At 40.5% G+C, this 17106-nt stretch overlaps 1 long non-coding RNA gene across 1 annotated transcript; it reads left to right on the top strand.

The window, feature by feature from the left end:
• The first annotated feature begins 691 nt into the window (after positions 1-691).
• LOC144455153 (uncharacterized) lies at positions 692-2825 on the top strand. The gene is made up of 2 exons (XR_013483851.1): positions 692-857; positions 2163-2825. It is a non-coding gene; the product is annotated as an uncharacterized LOC144455153 (long non-coding RNA).
• Positions 2826-17106: the final 14281 nt, after the last annotated feature.

Below are 17106 nucleotides of genomic sequence, written 5' to 3'. Positions count from 1 at the left end.
TGTTTGCTTCTATTTGTGTATACCTAATCTGTTCCATGAAACAACTTCTCTCTCTTTTTTTAACCAGTACCAAATCATTTTAATGATTGCTGCATTATAGTATAGTTTGAGATCAGGTACTGATAGGCCCCCCTGCCCTTTCCCACTTGTAAAATTATTACCTTTGAAATTTTTAACCATTTATTCTTCCATACGAATTTCATTGTTTTTCCTAGCTCTATAAAATATTATTTTAGGATCTCGATTGATACAGCATTGAGTAAATTAATTTAAGTAGTTTTGCCATTTTTATTGTATCAGCTCAGTCTATCCACTGAGCTATTAACAATTAATGTTTCTCCAATTATTTGAGTCTGCCTTTATTTTATAATTAAATTCACATAGTCTCTGGTTGAATCTTAGAAAAATACACTTTCCAAGTATTTTATAGCTTCTATAGCTTGCTGACTTTTGTAGCTTATATAATGGAGTGGTAATGATTTATGAGGGTTTCTCTTATATCCAGAAACTTCACTAAAATTATTAATTATATCATTTACTTTTTTCCTTCCATTTCTTTGCAGAAGTAGAGGACTATGGGTTTAGAGCACTGCAAATAATGTCAGGCTTTTTTTTTTTAATATGTAACTTGCTTTTGCTGAAATGTTTTATCCCCTCTTTTTTCTTTTTTGTTATAAAGGGTGACTATCTGACATACAGCCTCAATTTGGGGAGAGCATATTTCAAAGGATTCAGGGAAAGGATGGGAAGGATCCCATAGCCCAGGGTCCTAGAGCCACATGGGAAGCTCTCAATGAAAAACTGAAGACCCAAAGATGCTCCAAACCTGAAACTTGAAAAGAAAACCTATGCTAAATGTAAGCAATGTCTTCCTCTCCCTGTCTTCTTAAACTCACACAAAGGCTTACTTAAAACTTCACCCTCTAGCCTTGGAGAAATCACTGAAGAAATGTTAGGAGATCTCTATGCCAATTAACAACGATTTCTGAGTATCTCTTGGTAAGCTTCCTAAAAAATACTTTTTGAAGTTCTTGAAGTTGTGTTTTTGTCAACACCTCTGTCAGTAGATGGTGTTTGAGAGTTGCTGTGGTCCCCAAACTCATCAGTGTGCATTCAACCTGGTGAAGAGCCCCTCTGACTCAATGATAGGTAGCCTGGTCCTTGGAGGACAGACCTAGAATCTGTCACCAGAAACATTCTTCAGTAAGTTAAAAAGAAAATCTAAGATATTAATGAAGGCTAATGTGACTTAGTAGAAAGCTGGGAATTGAGCAAATCCCTTAATCTCTCTCTGCCTCAATTTCTTCATCTGTAAAATGGTGATGCTAATAATAGCACCTACCTCATAGAGTTGTTGTAAGGATCAAGAGATCATATATATATATACATATATATTTATATGAGATCATATATATGACATCAAATATATACATAGAGATCATATATACAAGATCAATATCATATATGCAAGAGATATATGATATATCATATATACACACACATATACATATGTATGTATATATATATATATGTAATGCTTTACAAACCTTAAAATATATAAAAGTCAGTTATTATTGTTATCCTGTTGGATGGTCTATTTGTGAATGGATGCCTTGAATAAAATCATAAAACTCTTATATATAAGACAGTTCAGAGCTTCTGCATTGGAATGTTTTCTATTTGTGATGGCAACCTTCCAAGTTTCCTACTGAAATATATACACTTATCCTCTTCCTCCCCATCACCCTCCACCAAAGGCTAAAGCTTGGGACTGCTTTCTTTGAAAATATGGATAACATAGGATGTGAATATCCAAAGACACCTGAAACTCAAGGAAATAATGAGTAAATGAGAACACATCTCCCCAAACTGGAGCTGAGCCATTGTAAACATTATTCTGCAGGATCCATCAACTGTCTTATAAATAAATAACAAAGTCTGTCAAGCCAGTCTCTGGTTTTCAATTCATTTTGCATACAAACCCTCCTGCCATCAGAATCTGGTTGTGATTATTCAAAGATAACAGACCTCCTCTCTCTCAGCCTTTTGGAAATTTTTGGTGGGCAATTACCGTGACTTCACCATGAGTACTGTCAAATCTTGTCATTTTTTCAACATTTACAACGTCTCTAAAATACATTACTTTTTCTCTACTCCCACAGCCACCTCCCTAGGTTCAGGACATCATCACCTCACACCTGGATGACCGCTTTAGCCTTCTGTTGGGTATCCGTGTCTCAAGTCTCTCCCAACACCAGTCATTTCCCCAAAGGGCTGCTCGCTAAATTTCCACAGCTCTGTTGCCTCTGGGATCAAATATAAAATCCTTTGTTTGTTATTTAAAGCCCTTTACAACTTGGCCCCTTCCTGTCTCTAAAGTCATCTATCTAATACTCTGCTCCCCTCCATGTTGTCTGTGATCCAGTGACCCTGGTTTGGTTTTATTTTTCCCTGCATAAACATTTCATCTCCTGATTCCTGCTCTGCATTGGCGGTCCCCCATCCTCCTGGAATACTTTTCCTCCTCCCCTTTACCTCCTAGTTTCACTGGCTTCCTTCAGATCCTACTTTCTTCAGGAGACTCTTCTCAACCTGGGCTACTCTCCCATCTTCCCTTTCCCCCCCCAGTCCTTTCCCTCTGAGATTACTCTCCATTTTCAGTGTATATATCTTATTTATACAATTATTTATATGGTGTCTCACCCAGTAGAATGTGAGTTCCTTGACCTCAGAGACTAGGTTTTCTTGTTTGTTTGCTTGTTTGTTTGTTTGTTTGTTTGTTTGACTTTGTATCTAAATTCTGCACATTACACATGTTTAATAAATGCTTGTTGACTGGCTTTTAATGAATGGATATAGCAGACTTAGAATGTTCAGACAGATGAGTTAACCTCTGACTTCCCAATGTGGATTAAGCCCTCCTTTCCAGTTTTAAGACCTCAAAGTTCTCTTTGACTACTGACAGTGGGAAAGCCATCTGAACAACACTATGTCAATTTTAGGAAAATAATTGTCATAGCACATTTTCCCTTCTTATATAAGTGTTTTGGAATCACTGAGAATGTAACTGTTCATTTAATGTGAATGTCTAGAATGATTTACCCTCTGAGGCAAATTCCCTCCAGTTCTACTATTCAGTGGGAAATAAGTTGGCTGTCTCTAGAAATCCACTATTTGGCTTTTAAATTTCTTCATAGCCTCTCCCTTCCTTCTTACCCCTTACTCTCATCCACATGCTGTATGATCCAGTGATACTCTCCAGCCCACCCATCCAGCCTTCCATCCCAGCCCTATGGAGAAGGGGCCAGCCATCCCCACCAAGCACCACCACCAACTTGACCACCATCTTGCATGAGACCATGATGGAGACAGGCCAGGACCCTGATCTCAAAAGCCTCAGGAATAGCAGTGCTTCCAGCCCAGTGCCCTCAGCCACCACCCTTTGGAGAGGTAGCCCAGCAACAACTCCTGCATGTACCAGAGCCACCAATACTGAAGGAAGACCCAGGAAAGAAAGTTCTTACCACCAAAGACTTTGGCTCTGTCAAATAGCTCAAAATCACGAACTCATATGATTTCATCAGTGGATATGACGCTCAAGGTGCCTTACCATCTGTTTTGCCGCTGCACCCTAAGGATCATGGGACCTTTCTGTCTATCTTGCAGCTGAAACTTTCCATGTGTGTTGTCTCCGCACTAGAATGTGAGCTCCCTGAGGGCAGGGACTGTCTTACTTTTCTGTTTGTCTTCTGGGGACTTAGCATAGTGCTTTGCATGCAATAAGTGCTCAATAAATGCTGTATTCATTCATTCATGACAGTATCTGGGAACTATCTCATGGATGGTGTTTAAAATTATAGATTTAGAGCTAGAAAGAGCCCTGGATGCCTCAGAGGATGAAAAAGGTGAGGTGATTTGCTCAGCATCACGTGGGGATAGAATGGAGGACCCAGAGGATTTGAATGAAGGTCCTTTGGCTCAGAATCCCCTGTGCTCTTTTTTTTACTGCCCCAACCTGCCTCAACACCCTTTCAGGTTTGCAAAGCATTTTATATATCTTAGCCCCATAAGTTACATCACCTTTTAAGTTTGTTTTCCTGAGGAAATGCTGGTGATTCTCTCTTTACCACTTCAAAATACAGCACCAACCTGGGCCCCAGTTTCTGCAGTAACAAGGTGACTGTTTTTGAGGCTGTGAGTACTGTGTTTCATGTTGCCTTGATCTCACCGTCCCAGCATGTGGAGTAGATAGCATTGCTGGCAAAACAGCATCTCCAAAATAATCTCCCCTTTGGGTGGCTTCCAAGCCACATATTGACAAATACCTTCTTAGTCTGCAACCCTAATGGCTCATGTTTCCAGAGAACTTCATTATTCTCAGGTAGGAGAGGCACTGTTAGCCCTCAGATTGTTCTGTCTGACATAACCTGTTTTAAGCTGGTCCCACCATGGTACACTTTAATTGAATGGAGAAAAACTAGAAATCCAAGGCACAGAACATGGAGAATCCATTAATACTATGGAAGATGGTCAGTTGGTGTGCCATGCTTTCCTCACCAGGATCTTCCCAAAAGCAGAAGCAATTATGTTAGAAGAACTCTGAAGCAAGAACAGGGTAAGGGTTTGCTTCTTTCCTCCTCCTGGACTCGAGAATATGAAATTCTAGAGAATTTGGAGAGAAGAAAAAAATGTTGAGGCAGTGAATCCCACTAACCAAAAAATAACAGAAAACATTCCCAGTTAAACTCAGTTCAGTGCTTTGGGGAAGTAATTGTCCAAAATGTTTAACAAAAATAATTCAAAGAGGAACTAGATTCTGAAGAGGAAATTATGGGAACCTCAGGGGAAATAACCACTCCATCCTAGAATCCGTGAGAGAGAAGAATACTAGACATAGTATAGCATATGCCCTAGATTTGGGGAAAACAAATTTCAAATTTCATTTGGAAAAAAGGTTATGTAAGCACCCATATGATTCTATAGCCCAGGAGGGATAGGGAGCTCTCAAAAATAAAATTCTGAAGAACAAATGAGAAAGAATACTGATGAGTTATTTAAAGAGACCAGGGAAGTCATCAACAAACTCAGATTATTTTTTTTTAAGGATGCACCATCCATAAGGATGCTGCAAGTATGAAAGGATGATGCTGGAGGATGTCTAGACAAGCATAGCATGATCATGCAATAGCATCAGGAGTGCTAGAGCTCAGAATGAGCAGAGATAGTCAAGGAATGTGGAAAAGAGGAAAATCAAAGGAGAGATACAATTTCTGTTCTGGGTGGTTGAGACAATGTTAATGCATGCTGGAGAAAAGGGGAAAAAATGGTTCCACACTTGCTTTGCTTCCCCACCATAGGAATAATCTCTGGACTGGAAAAGGCAGAATTAAAATAGCTGATAGGGAGCTGACACCCAGTATAAGTAGCACCTCATGGCCCTTAAGGAGTTCCAGTCACCCAAACAAATTGCTAGCCAGGGTTCTGAAAGAGTTGCCAGATGTGATTTCTAAGCCACAGTCAATGAACTTTATAAGATCATAGAGAATAAGAGAAGGGCAAATGTCCAACTTTCAAAAAAGGGTAGAGAGTGGAGTCTGCAAATTATACACTAGTGAACTTAACTTCAATTCCTGGCAAAAATCCTAGAAAATATCATCAAGGGAATGGTTATTAAACCTTTGGAAAAGGAAGCAGTGATCACAAAAGGCTATCATGGCTTCCTCACGTATAGGTCATGCCAGATTAAAGCCACTGACAGAATTAAACTGGTAAAGAAGGGGAATGCCAGAGATATAGTTAGTTAATCTAGATTTTAACTAAGATTGGACAGAATCTCTCATACCATTCTTGTGAACATGACAGAGAGAGGTGTCAAATTCAGTACCCATTGGCTACAAGCTGCCACAAAACTCTGAAGTGCTGCTGAACCATATTAAAATGTAATTGGGAAACGGGGAACAAAGTAAATTAAAATAAAAGGTAAAACAGATAATGTTAATTGGTTAAACCTACAGGACCCTGCAGGGATCCATTCTTATTTGAGTTTGACGCCACTGGCAATGATAGTATAATTAGGTATATTCAAATCTGGTTGGAAAGGTAGCATGGTGTAGCAAACAGAGGGCCAGCTTCTGAGTCAGGAAAACTTGGGTTCTAGTCCTTCAGACACAGCTTTTGGATTAGAATTCTGAGTCAGAATAATTGCTGCTCTTAGAACACAGGGCATACACCTCTGTCCCAGGCAAATGAATTGTCAAAGCAAACAACTCAATGTGGTCCCTGAATATTAGAGCTGGTAGATTCCTTGGGACAGCCAGGTGGTACAGTAGATAGAGTGCCAGGCCTGGAGTCAGGAAGACCAGAGTTCAAATCTGGTCTCAGATACCTACTTGTGTGACCCCAGGTCAAGTCACTTAACCCTGTTTGCCTCAGTTTCCTCACCTGTAAAATCAACTGGAGAAGGAAATGCCAACCCACTCCAGTATCTTTGCCAAGAAAACTCCAAATGTGGTCACAAAGAGTTGGATACGACTGAAACAACAGAACAACAACAAAGAGCCCTTAGAGATTTTCTAATCCAACTCCATCATTTTATAGATAAAGAAGCTGAGGCACAGAGCGGGGCTAGTTTAGTGGCAGAGTTGTTAAGAGCCTAAATCTCTTTACTTCCAGCTCAAGTATAAGGGAGAGGGAGGCCTAGAGAGTTATATGAACAAAAGGGTGAATTAGCAGAGGAATAGGGGACTTCTGGATAATAAGATCCAAGAAAGGAAATAGATAAACAATGTGAGCCAAAATGGAATAAAATATATTTTGCAACCATCGTACATAAATAATTCAGTGATTCTACCAAGAATAGTCATATATAACTGTTAAGTGTACTCTACCTTTCTTAGAAACCCAATGTGTTAAGTGGGTTAGATTCTGAGGGTCCAATTGTGGTAGAGATTTGGGCTCTCTCATGACATCCTGTGGTCTAATCAAAGTAAACTCATTACACTTTTCCCTTCCTCCTCTTCATCCTGCTATTCATTGGTAGACCACAGGGAAGATTGGTTCCTGATGTTTCAGAGAGCTGTGTATGTGTGTATTTTCTATTATCTTTGAAATGCTGGCCTCCATTAATGCAGACAATAATATAACTGAAGTTTATTCATTTTTTATTAAAGTTTGTAAAATGCTTTAAATGCAATAATCTTGTTGGAGCATCTTACCAACTCTGTTTGGTCTGTTCTACTTTGAATATAGGAACACATTTTATTTGGTATTAGTTAAATTCAGAATAAAAGAAAATTAAAAACCGATCTTGTTTTGTATTATTATTCCAATTGTAGAGATGATGAAACTGAGTTTTATCCCACTCCTCCTTAATGCTTAGTGCCTTTCCTCTATTAATTATCTTCAGTTTATCCTATGTAGATCTTGTCTGTGCATAGCTGTTTGCATGTTATCTCTCTCATTAGACTGTGAGCTCTTGGAGAGCAAGAATTGTCTTTTACCTTTCCTTGTATCCCCAGAGCTTAGCATAGTGCTTGGAAGGTACACAATAGGTGCTTAATAAATGATTGTTCACTGACTTGTCCAAGGTCCCTCAGCTACTTAGTGCCAGCAGCAGGACCTCCAAGTCCATTACATTTCACTGCCTTTTCTAAGGTACAATGAGTTCCCTCTCTCCCTGCATTCATGGGAAACACTGAGTGGGTGTCCACAGAGTGGGGAGGGGGAAATGGAAGTATTTCTTCTTAACTATTGTTAAAAAATCTTAAAAGACATATGCTCACACATATGTTTGAAATAAACATATAAAACTTACGCTCCTCATCACACTCTTCACCCTCATAATTTGAAAGTCACCATTTTATGATTTTTTTTTCCATTCCAAGGCAGATACCTCCTTATAAAAAATGCTGGAAGGTATGTGTTGTTCTGAAGCCATGCTCCCATAGAGATGAGCCTAGCTATTTGTAAATTCCACTGAGCAAAAGGGACTTTCTCCTTCACTAGAGAATAAGCTATTTTCTCTAAGAGTCCATTCTTAGAAGAGACAAAATTATCTCTATGTGCAATTTGCATGATGTTTTACTTAGAAAACCCCAGAGATTCAGCAAAAAAAAAATGGTTTCATTCTTTGGATTTATATCTTTAGTGCCTAGCGTAGTGCCTGACACATAGAAGATGCTCAAAATGCATTTTGATTGATAATCAACACTTTCCGAAAGGTATCCCAATACAAAATAAATTCACGAAAAATTGTCAACCAGGAAAAAATAATAGAGAGATCCCATTCATAATAACTGTGAAATGAATAAGATATCTGAAAGTAAACATAGTAAGACATACTCAGAACATAAATACAATTATAAAACACCATAAAAATAAAGGCTTACACAATTGAAATTATATTCATTGTGTATAGTTGGGTCATACTAGTATAATAGCAAATGATGACATGACCCAAAAATCTATACCAAACTCTCAAAGGGCTTATTTTTTTTTATAACTAGACAAAATGACAGGATCCTTTTGGAAGAACAAAAGTTATAGAATTTCAAGTAAAATAGTGAAAAAATTTATAAAAGTATGATAGCACTTGCATATTTTGATAGATCCCTAATTTATTCAGTGTGGATACTAAATCAGATCACAACTAATCCATACATCCTTATCCTGTATGATTTCTGGGTTCTTTCATAAACTATCCACGGCAGATCTACTCAATATGCCTTTTTTTCTCACTCACACTTTGGTCATGGATTCTAGCAGCAACTTGCCCAGAAGAGGGACCCATTTCTGTAGCTCAAGAATTTGTGGTTTTGAGATAATCTGAGGCACAATTAAGGGAGCAGAAATAAACTCTAGGCAGACATATGTAGAAAGCCAGTTACTTGAGGGATAAAGCAGCTTTGAGGAATGGGACCCATGGAATCAGAGAAGAGAGCCCACTATGGAGATGAGCAGATCCTGGGAAGTCAGCTAAGCAACCCATCTAGCAGGGAAGCTGCACTCAAGGGGAGCTTTATAAGGACTCTATATAAAGAGAAAGGACAACTTTATCATACCAAGAGTTGTGAGGTGTCTTTGCCACACTTGTGTCCTATGCACGTGCCCCACTGTCACTGTATTCTAAATTTATGTTTAAAGAAAATGGATGCTATGTGTATTTGTGAGAGAATATACCCCAGGTTTATAGGAAAATGTTTTGTAGCTACTGCACATAGTAGGTGTTTATTGACTGACTGACAAAATACTCCATCCTAAAGTTATTTCAGTTGCTGGGAACTTCACCATGCCATTCCATTGCTACCATGGGGCTTTGCAGGTTTCCTTTCATGGAATAGGTGTCTATGTCTTGAGTCTGAAACAGCAAATGGCCTTAATGTGGTATCAGTGGGCCAGTGATTTTACAGGGTAAGGAGGTTTCATGCCTAATCAAGTAGATATCATCAGTAGAAGAAAGAAGTCTCAAATGCTATTATCGTTCCGGATGTTGTTGCTTTGCATGCAGAGGCATCTTCAATTCCAGAACAAAAGGCCTCCTCCTTCAACCCTTTTAACCTTGTTAACAAGGAGTTAACCCTGAAAGTGCTCTTCACATATTCTTGGTATCATCGGCATGTGGAATTTTTCCATCTGTGAATAAGGATCATAGGCTTAGAGCTAGGAAGATACCTAGTACAACCCCTCATTTTACAGGTAAAGAAACAGGCCTAGAGAGATTAAGTGGCTTGTTCAAAGTGCCACTTGCATGGGTACTAAGTGGCATTGTTAAGATTTGAATCCAGGTTATCTGAATCCTAATAGAGGGTACCCAAATTCACACCACTGTACCAGGTGCAGATGAGTAGTGAGTGTGGACATTATGGGGGGTGGGACGCTGTTCATTTAATCAGACCTGGTTGTTTTGACCCTCGATTTTGCTTAATTTTTCCTTTGTTCCAAAGAAGGGCTCACTGTTGGGGGCTAGGGGGGAGAGACAGGAAAAGGCAATGGTGTATTGGGAAGTAACTTTTTTAAAGGCATCAACTGAAAAACAAAAACAAACAAAAATAAAGTTGGTGTTCTGTAAATAAGGATCAAACCTGGGAGGGGTTCACAGCTGCCATGCAAGTTCAGCATGGTGTATGAGACCACAGCGATCGGGGCCATTTGCTGAAAAAATATTTGCTTGTGGTTTCATTTCAGGACGTCCCCTTGGCTGGCCAACAGAACAGGCTCGGTGGGCCAGGTACGCTTCTGCGCAGTCCAGATGTAGAAAGAGTTGGAGTGCCTCTGGCCCGATCTTTTTATATTCAAATACAAAGAGCAGGAGAGAAAACTACATTAACAGTCTGGATTCAAAGGGCAGTGGGGGAGGGGACTTGGATCACTTCTAGCCCCTGTCCCTGCCTCTTCCAGGTCTCCTCCAGTGGCAGTAAAAGTTTGGAGCCCTCTGAATGGAACTGGGTTAAAGCTGAGTCTAAATTCCTTCATTTTGATGGGGGGTTTTTGTTATTTTTTATTGACTTAGAGCAATCTGTCCTGGAGTGCTCTGACATCTTATTTCCTCCATTAGTTCGAAAACTGATTTTAAAGTCCCTCTGCCTGCCAACTTCTTTCCAACACCACCTCCAGCCCCCCACCCCAAAACAAAACAACAAAAACAAATCACTTTGGTTCCTGGCTCAGAAATTTCTGTCTGCATCTAGCCAACAGGCTTGGGACTACAGATTATAGTCAAGTTTACCAAGACTGCATGTGTGGAAACCACAGGACTGGGCTGGGAAAGTGCGGGGTTTCCCATGCCTGGAGCATTTAAGTACTCCAGGGTAAAGCAAGTTGACAGATTTTCATGGATCAGTGTCATCTGCTGAGATTTAGCTGTTTGCCCTGTTTTGAAAGTGGCACCAAAGTCTTAGGCTGACCCTGGGTTTGGCTGCAACTGGCAGTTTTTTGGACCTTGAATCTAGTCAAGCTAACAAGCAACTTATTAAGAGCTAGCTATGAGCCAAGCCCTGTGCTAGGGGCTGGGGATGCAAAGGAAGGCAAACGTTCCCTGCCCTGAAGGGGCTTGTAATTTAGCGGGGGTGACAACATGCAAGTGACTATGTACAAACTGAATAAATTTTTATAAGTCTCAGAAGGAAGGCGATAATACTGAGGGGAGGGTCGGGAAAGGTGTTGCTGTTTTGGTTTTGGTTTTGTTTTTTTTTTGGGGGGGAGAGGTAATCAGGTCAAGTGACTTGCCCAGGTTATTCAGCTAGTATCTCAGGCCAAATTTTAACTCAGGTCCTCCTGACTCTAGGGCCAGTATTCTATGCACTATGGCACCACCTAGCTGCCCCTGGGAAAGGCTTTTTGCAGAAGGTAGGATTTTAACCGATACGTGAAGGAAGGCGGGAAGGGGGCGAGACATGGATATGAAAGAAATGATTCTAGGCATGGGGGGACAGCTCACAAAAATGCACAAAGTAGGGAAGTGGAATGTCATATGCAGATGACAGCAAGGAAGCCAGCCAGGCCACAGTAAGTGCGAGGGAATAAGGTATGGAAAGGCAGGAAGGGTCCAGGAGGTTTTAAAGGGTTTATAAATTCCAAGTAGGACATTAGTGAAAGATTGACGAGCTAAGTTTGGTATCTAATACTGGCCAAAACAAAGTAACAGGCCCAATATGGGCCTTGATACCTAGAGCACTCCTCCTCCCCCACTTACTAGTGCTAAGTTTTCCAGAAGAGTCTCAGGAATTGATCATTTATGAGAAAATCCAGTGGATAGAGTGCTGGGTATGGAGTCAGGAAGAACTGAATTCAAATCCTGACTCAGATATTTAATAGCTATGTGACCCTGGCCAAGTCATTTGACCTCTGTTTGTCTCAGTTTCCTCATCTATAAAATGGGGGCAATAATAGACCCTACCTCCCAAGGTTGTTGTAAGGAGCAAATGAGATAATAATTGTAAAGTGCTTAGCACCATACTTGGCACATAGGAAGCACTATAAAAATATTAGCTATTCACTTAACCTCTCTCTGCCTCAGTTTTCTCATGCATGAAATAGACATAATAATAGCACCTTCTTCCAAGAGTTGTGAGGATAAACTGAGATAACATATGTACTTTGCAAACTTTAAAGCACTATATAAATGTTAGTTAATATCATTTCCCAAGATCTGCTCTTTGAAAGGTTTTACTTCTACAGCTAGATTTTGGACAATTATATAGGTATTAAAAGATGATACGAAGAATTCTGGCGAGTACTAAACAGTATTATCTCTCATGCAGGATGCTGGAAGAAACAAAAATAACAGGAGAGAGACAATATTAGATGGAAAATCAGGAACCCTGGTTTCCCTGTCACTCTGGGTTTGCCACTGACTCCCTGGAAGATGTGGGGCCAGTAAGTACCCTCACATTTATGTCTGTGTAACCTGGTCTTGCCATGTCCCCATATCTACCTTATGACCAGGAAGACCATCCAGTTTTCCTCATGTTCTGGTGTTTTTTCTCTTGACTTTGAATGGACTTCAAAGAATGAAGGAGTGGCTGCCACTCTGGAGAAACTGAGGGGGTCTGCAGGGAGCCCCAGCCAAGTCTGCAACCTGCATTGTCAGACCGAGGACCTGACTAATGTCCAGTAACCACAATGAACTTCAAATAAAGTTCACGCAACATGAACTACAGAGGAAAGGAAAGCAGGTCAAGCCACTGACCAGACGAAATCGAAAGCAAAGTAGGGCAAAGTGTTCCCCAGACCCAAGCCTAGAGGAGCTAGGAATGAGGAGAAGGACATGGGGCTGGTGAGAAACATCTACTTTATGAAACCTGCTTTTTTCCCACCCCACCCATCCCCCAGACCTGTTCTTACAGGAAGTAGGGAGAGAAGGTAGTCTTTCTGTTGACCAATTTGTCCTTCCCTTCCTGTTGTCTACCTTCAGTTCATAGGAGAAGGGGTCAAGGGGGGAAGAGCTGTTTTCACCTTTTGTCTTTAGGTACATTTTTCTCCAGTGGTTTGCTTCCAAGTTCTGGACATTTTAAGCTGTAATTAAAAAATGATGGCTATCAGTCTGAGCAGTTTGCTTATTGAATGCGTGGTATAGAGTGAGGGGCAAAAGCCAACAGGCTAAAGGAATAGGAGACACTTTCCTTTTGCATAAGCCTTGGGGTGGGGGAAGAACACAGCAATTTGAGAAAGGAGAAAAGAAGGGAGGGGAGGGAGGGGTTAAGGAAAAGAGGCAAGTCAAGAAAAAGCCACAAACTCATCATCATTTCCCACCTGGCTGCATACCTGGACTTCATCATTAACTCCAGAAACTCGTCTTCCTGCAGGATAGAAACTCTGAAACTTACACCACCTCAGTACTCCCTGACCTTGAGGCTCCTCCCTTCCTCTGATTATCGAGGATGAAGGGTGGACTAGGACGGCTCCTCCTAGATCTATTTAAGAAGTGGATCCAGAATAGACACCTCATCATTGCCCACCTGACTGTCAGAGTTCATCATGCCCCCCAACCCTCCATCTTCCCTCTTCCCCCTTCCCGTCTACTTCTTTTTGTGCTCGGTCCTCCTCTCCCCCACCCCCAACCCCCTTTAGACTGTGAGCTCCCTGAGAGCAGGGGCTGAGACTTTCTTTACACCCTCAGCACTCCACACAGTGCCTGGCACATGGTAGGTACAATAAATATTGATTGATCACCTGACAAGCTGAGGACAAATCAGCAGCTTTTAGCCCAAAGGCATCTTAGGGCAGGAATCTCCCATACAGCTGCAGAATTAGAACTACTGGCCCGGTTCACACATTCTCCTAGTGGCTACATCTGTTGGCCCATCTCTAAAATAGGCGAGCAAGCCATGAAGATGCCCACTGAGCCTTCTTAGCTCTCTGACTCTGAACAAGTCCCAGCCTCTCAGATCCTCATTTTCCTCCCAAAGAAGGGGTAAAATCCACCTTGTAGGGTTGTTGTGAGGATGAGGTAAGATTATGTATTCAAAGAGCATTGTAAAAGGATAAAGCACTATAGCCCGTATGACATCATGATGCAGCAGCAACATAGTGTGATGGAAAGAGTCAGGAAACCCAGGTTCAAATTCAAACTTCAATCACCAGTATCCATGCGACCTGAGAAAAGTCACTCACCCTCTTTGAAACTCATTTTTTTCACCCATAATATGGTCAGGGCAATTCGTGTATGGTTCCATCTCTGCCACTTAATACTTGGAGTAGACAAGCCATAAGAGGTTTATCCCTTTCTGCACCTCAGTTTCTTGATTTGTAAAATGAAGAGTTTGAGCTCTTTGAGGTCTAAGGTCCCTCCCAACTCCAAATCTATAACCTTTATTATTCTTCTTTTAAAGAGTTTGATAAACTCTATTTTACCTAGATAACTTTTATTTTATTTTTCTCAATTAACAAGAATTCATTTTCTCACCTCTTGGTCAGGAGGTAGCATACATCATCAATGGTCCTCTGGAATCATGGTGGGTTGGTCCCTGCATTGATCAAGGATCTTTCAAAATTTTTTGCCGTTTACAAGGTTGTTGTTGTTGTTGTATAAATTGTGTGCCTGATTCTATTTACTTCATTATGTGTCAGTTCATACAAATTACTCTAAAACCATTCCTTTCATCACTTCTTAGGACACAATAACATTCCATTACTTTCATATTCCACAATTTGTTCAGCCATTGCTCATTAGATGGGAAATCTCTTAGGTTTCCTTTCTTTGCTGCTGATAAAAGGGCTGCTCTAAATATTTTAGTACGTAAGTGTCCTTTTCTTCTTTCTTTGATCTCCTTGGCCTACAGGCCTAGGAGTGTATCCTTGGGTCAAAGAATATGGACAGTTGAGTGACTTTTTTCCTATAGTTTCTAAAATTGCTTTGTGGGGTATTGACCTATAAGTGGTCTTGGTAAACTTTAAAGAGTTATATGAATGTGAGCTGTTATAGGACAGGGGAGACCAATTGCAGCTTTCAGTGTGTAAGGAACCCTAGAGAGGAAAGGAACCAGAGTAATTATTTCTGTCCAACACCCTCTCATTAAAAAAAACAAAAACAAAAAATAGTTTCCATCAGGCCATCCCAATTCAGGACCCTTAATTCTGCTTCCCACTGCCAAGGCAAAGAAGAATGAACACATCCTGCCTTGCCTTCCCTTCTCCCGTTTCTCTGGCCTCTCCCTAGTTCTCTGTTCATCTGTCCAATTTTAGGAAAGAGCAAGGCCTGACCACCCACCCAGTAAGTAAATATACTGCTCTGCTGTTGATGCCTCAAGGCCCTGGATCCCTGCCTTAGACAATAGAACCTCCCTACCCACTGTCTTATGATGATCATTTATACAAGGTAAGGAAGTATTGAAAAAAATAACAAAAAAATTCAGAGCCAAGAGCTATGATTTTGATCCCCAAACTGAAAAACAAGGTCTTTCCTCATAAAGAATACCACCTTTATCTTTCCCCTAGGCTAGGGTTTCTTAACCTGAGGTCTGGGTCTGTGGTTAAATTTCAGGAGACTGATGAACTTTCCTTTGTAATTATATGTATTTTATTTTGTGCATTTAAAAACATTATTCTGAGAAGGAGACCATGGGCTTCACCAGGACTCTTATTGGAGGGCTCAGACTTTTCCGTCTATAATATCATGCCTCCCATCTATTTTCAGCTTCCTTTTATATATTGTCGTCCGCCATTAGGTTGTAATCTCTTTGAGGAAAGATTCTCATTTTCTCATCTCTATACTCAGTGCTTAGCACAGTGCCTAGTACACAGTAGGTGCTTAATAAACGTTTATTGACCCTTAGTGACCAGGGCCACAAAGGGATCCATAACACAAGAAAGGCTAAGAGCCCCAGCCCAGACTGTCTGATGGATTTGATGTTTTGTTTACTGGCTATAGAAAGTCACATAGAGAAGGCCATACCCATGATCTATTCTCTCTTCTTTCATGTAAATACATCTTTTTGTTTAATTGTCTTGAGAGGCTTTGTGGCTTAAGTGGAAGGAGCTATGATTTTAGGAATCAGGAGACAGCCAGATGTCATAGGACCTGCTGTATTTTCCAGACTTCCTACCCTGGTCAAGTCACTTAGCTGATGGGTATCCCAAGTTTCTCCATCTGCAAAATGGGAATAGTAATATTTATACCACATACGTTGCTGAGTCATTATGGGCATATGTGATGTGAGCTATTATTCTTCAAAAGCTGCTTTGTCATCTAAAACCAACTTGGGCTGAGGTTGGTAAAGAAGGGAGGGAATGAAAGTAGATAAAAGGAATTGAAAAATGTTTTCTTAAGATTTTTCTAAATTGCTGAATTTTTCCCCTTAAGCGATAGGATCTAAGGTTTCATAAAGTTGAGAGTATTTTCGATGCTGAGAAAACTCAGAAGCATTCACATTTTATTCTCAAGAAAATAAAGACGTAAGAGAGTGGCTTGGATTGATTCAGCTTCCCACCACAGAGACAATAGTAGTTTCCTCCTTGGTTAAATGAAGTATTGAACTAAATGGTCTTTCAAGCCCCTACCAGCTCTAAATAAATGACCCTAAGATCCTAAGGCCTCTAAGGTCCCTTCCAGCTTTGATACTGGGGAATCCTATTGTATTCAAAAGCACTGAAAAACCTCCAACAAGGTGGTAAATTGGAGGCAAAAGGGCAGGGATTGTTTCCCAAGGAACTAACAACAGTATCTCCTGCGCAGAGAAAAAACCTAAGGACCACATGGCCACCATCTTTATTGTCAACACATACCTTTTACCTTCACCTTCTTGTCTGAGCACTGGGTCTTTCTAGTTTCTTTCAATACCTACTTTAGGGTACTTAAGAGAAGATTATCACTAGACTAATTCTTCTCTCATTTTTCTTATTTTGAAGCAAAATTATGATGTCATCGGTATAGGGAATTCCCAGAGAAAAGTCCTTCTACATTAGCACCTGCTCTCCAAATGATAGTCTTAGAGGGTTACCTGCCACACTGAGAGGTGAAATTACTGGCCAGGGGGTCACACAGCTAAAATATGTCAATATGAATTTGAGCAATGCTGGATTCCAGACTCCAAGGTCAGCTCCCTACTGCCAAGCTGCCTCTTTCTTTTATATTATTAGTCCATTATAATGTGAGTTCTTTGGCTTTTCCTT

Source organism: Phascolarctos cinereus, unplaced genomic scaffold (genome assembly GCF_003287225.1).
Source record: "Phascolarctos cinereus isolate Bilbo 61053 unplaced genomic scaffold, phaCin_HiC Scaffold_9;HRSCAF=440, whole genome shotgun sequence".
NCBI classification, from domain to species: Eukaryota; Metazoa; Chordata; class Mammalia; order Diprotodontia; family Phascolarctidae; genus Phascolarctos; species Phascolarctos cinereus.
The sequence above is the reverse complement of the archived record's forward strand: the minus strand, read 5'-3'. Positions and strand labels throughout refer to the sequence as shown.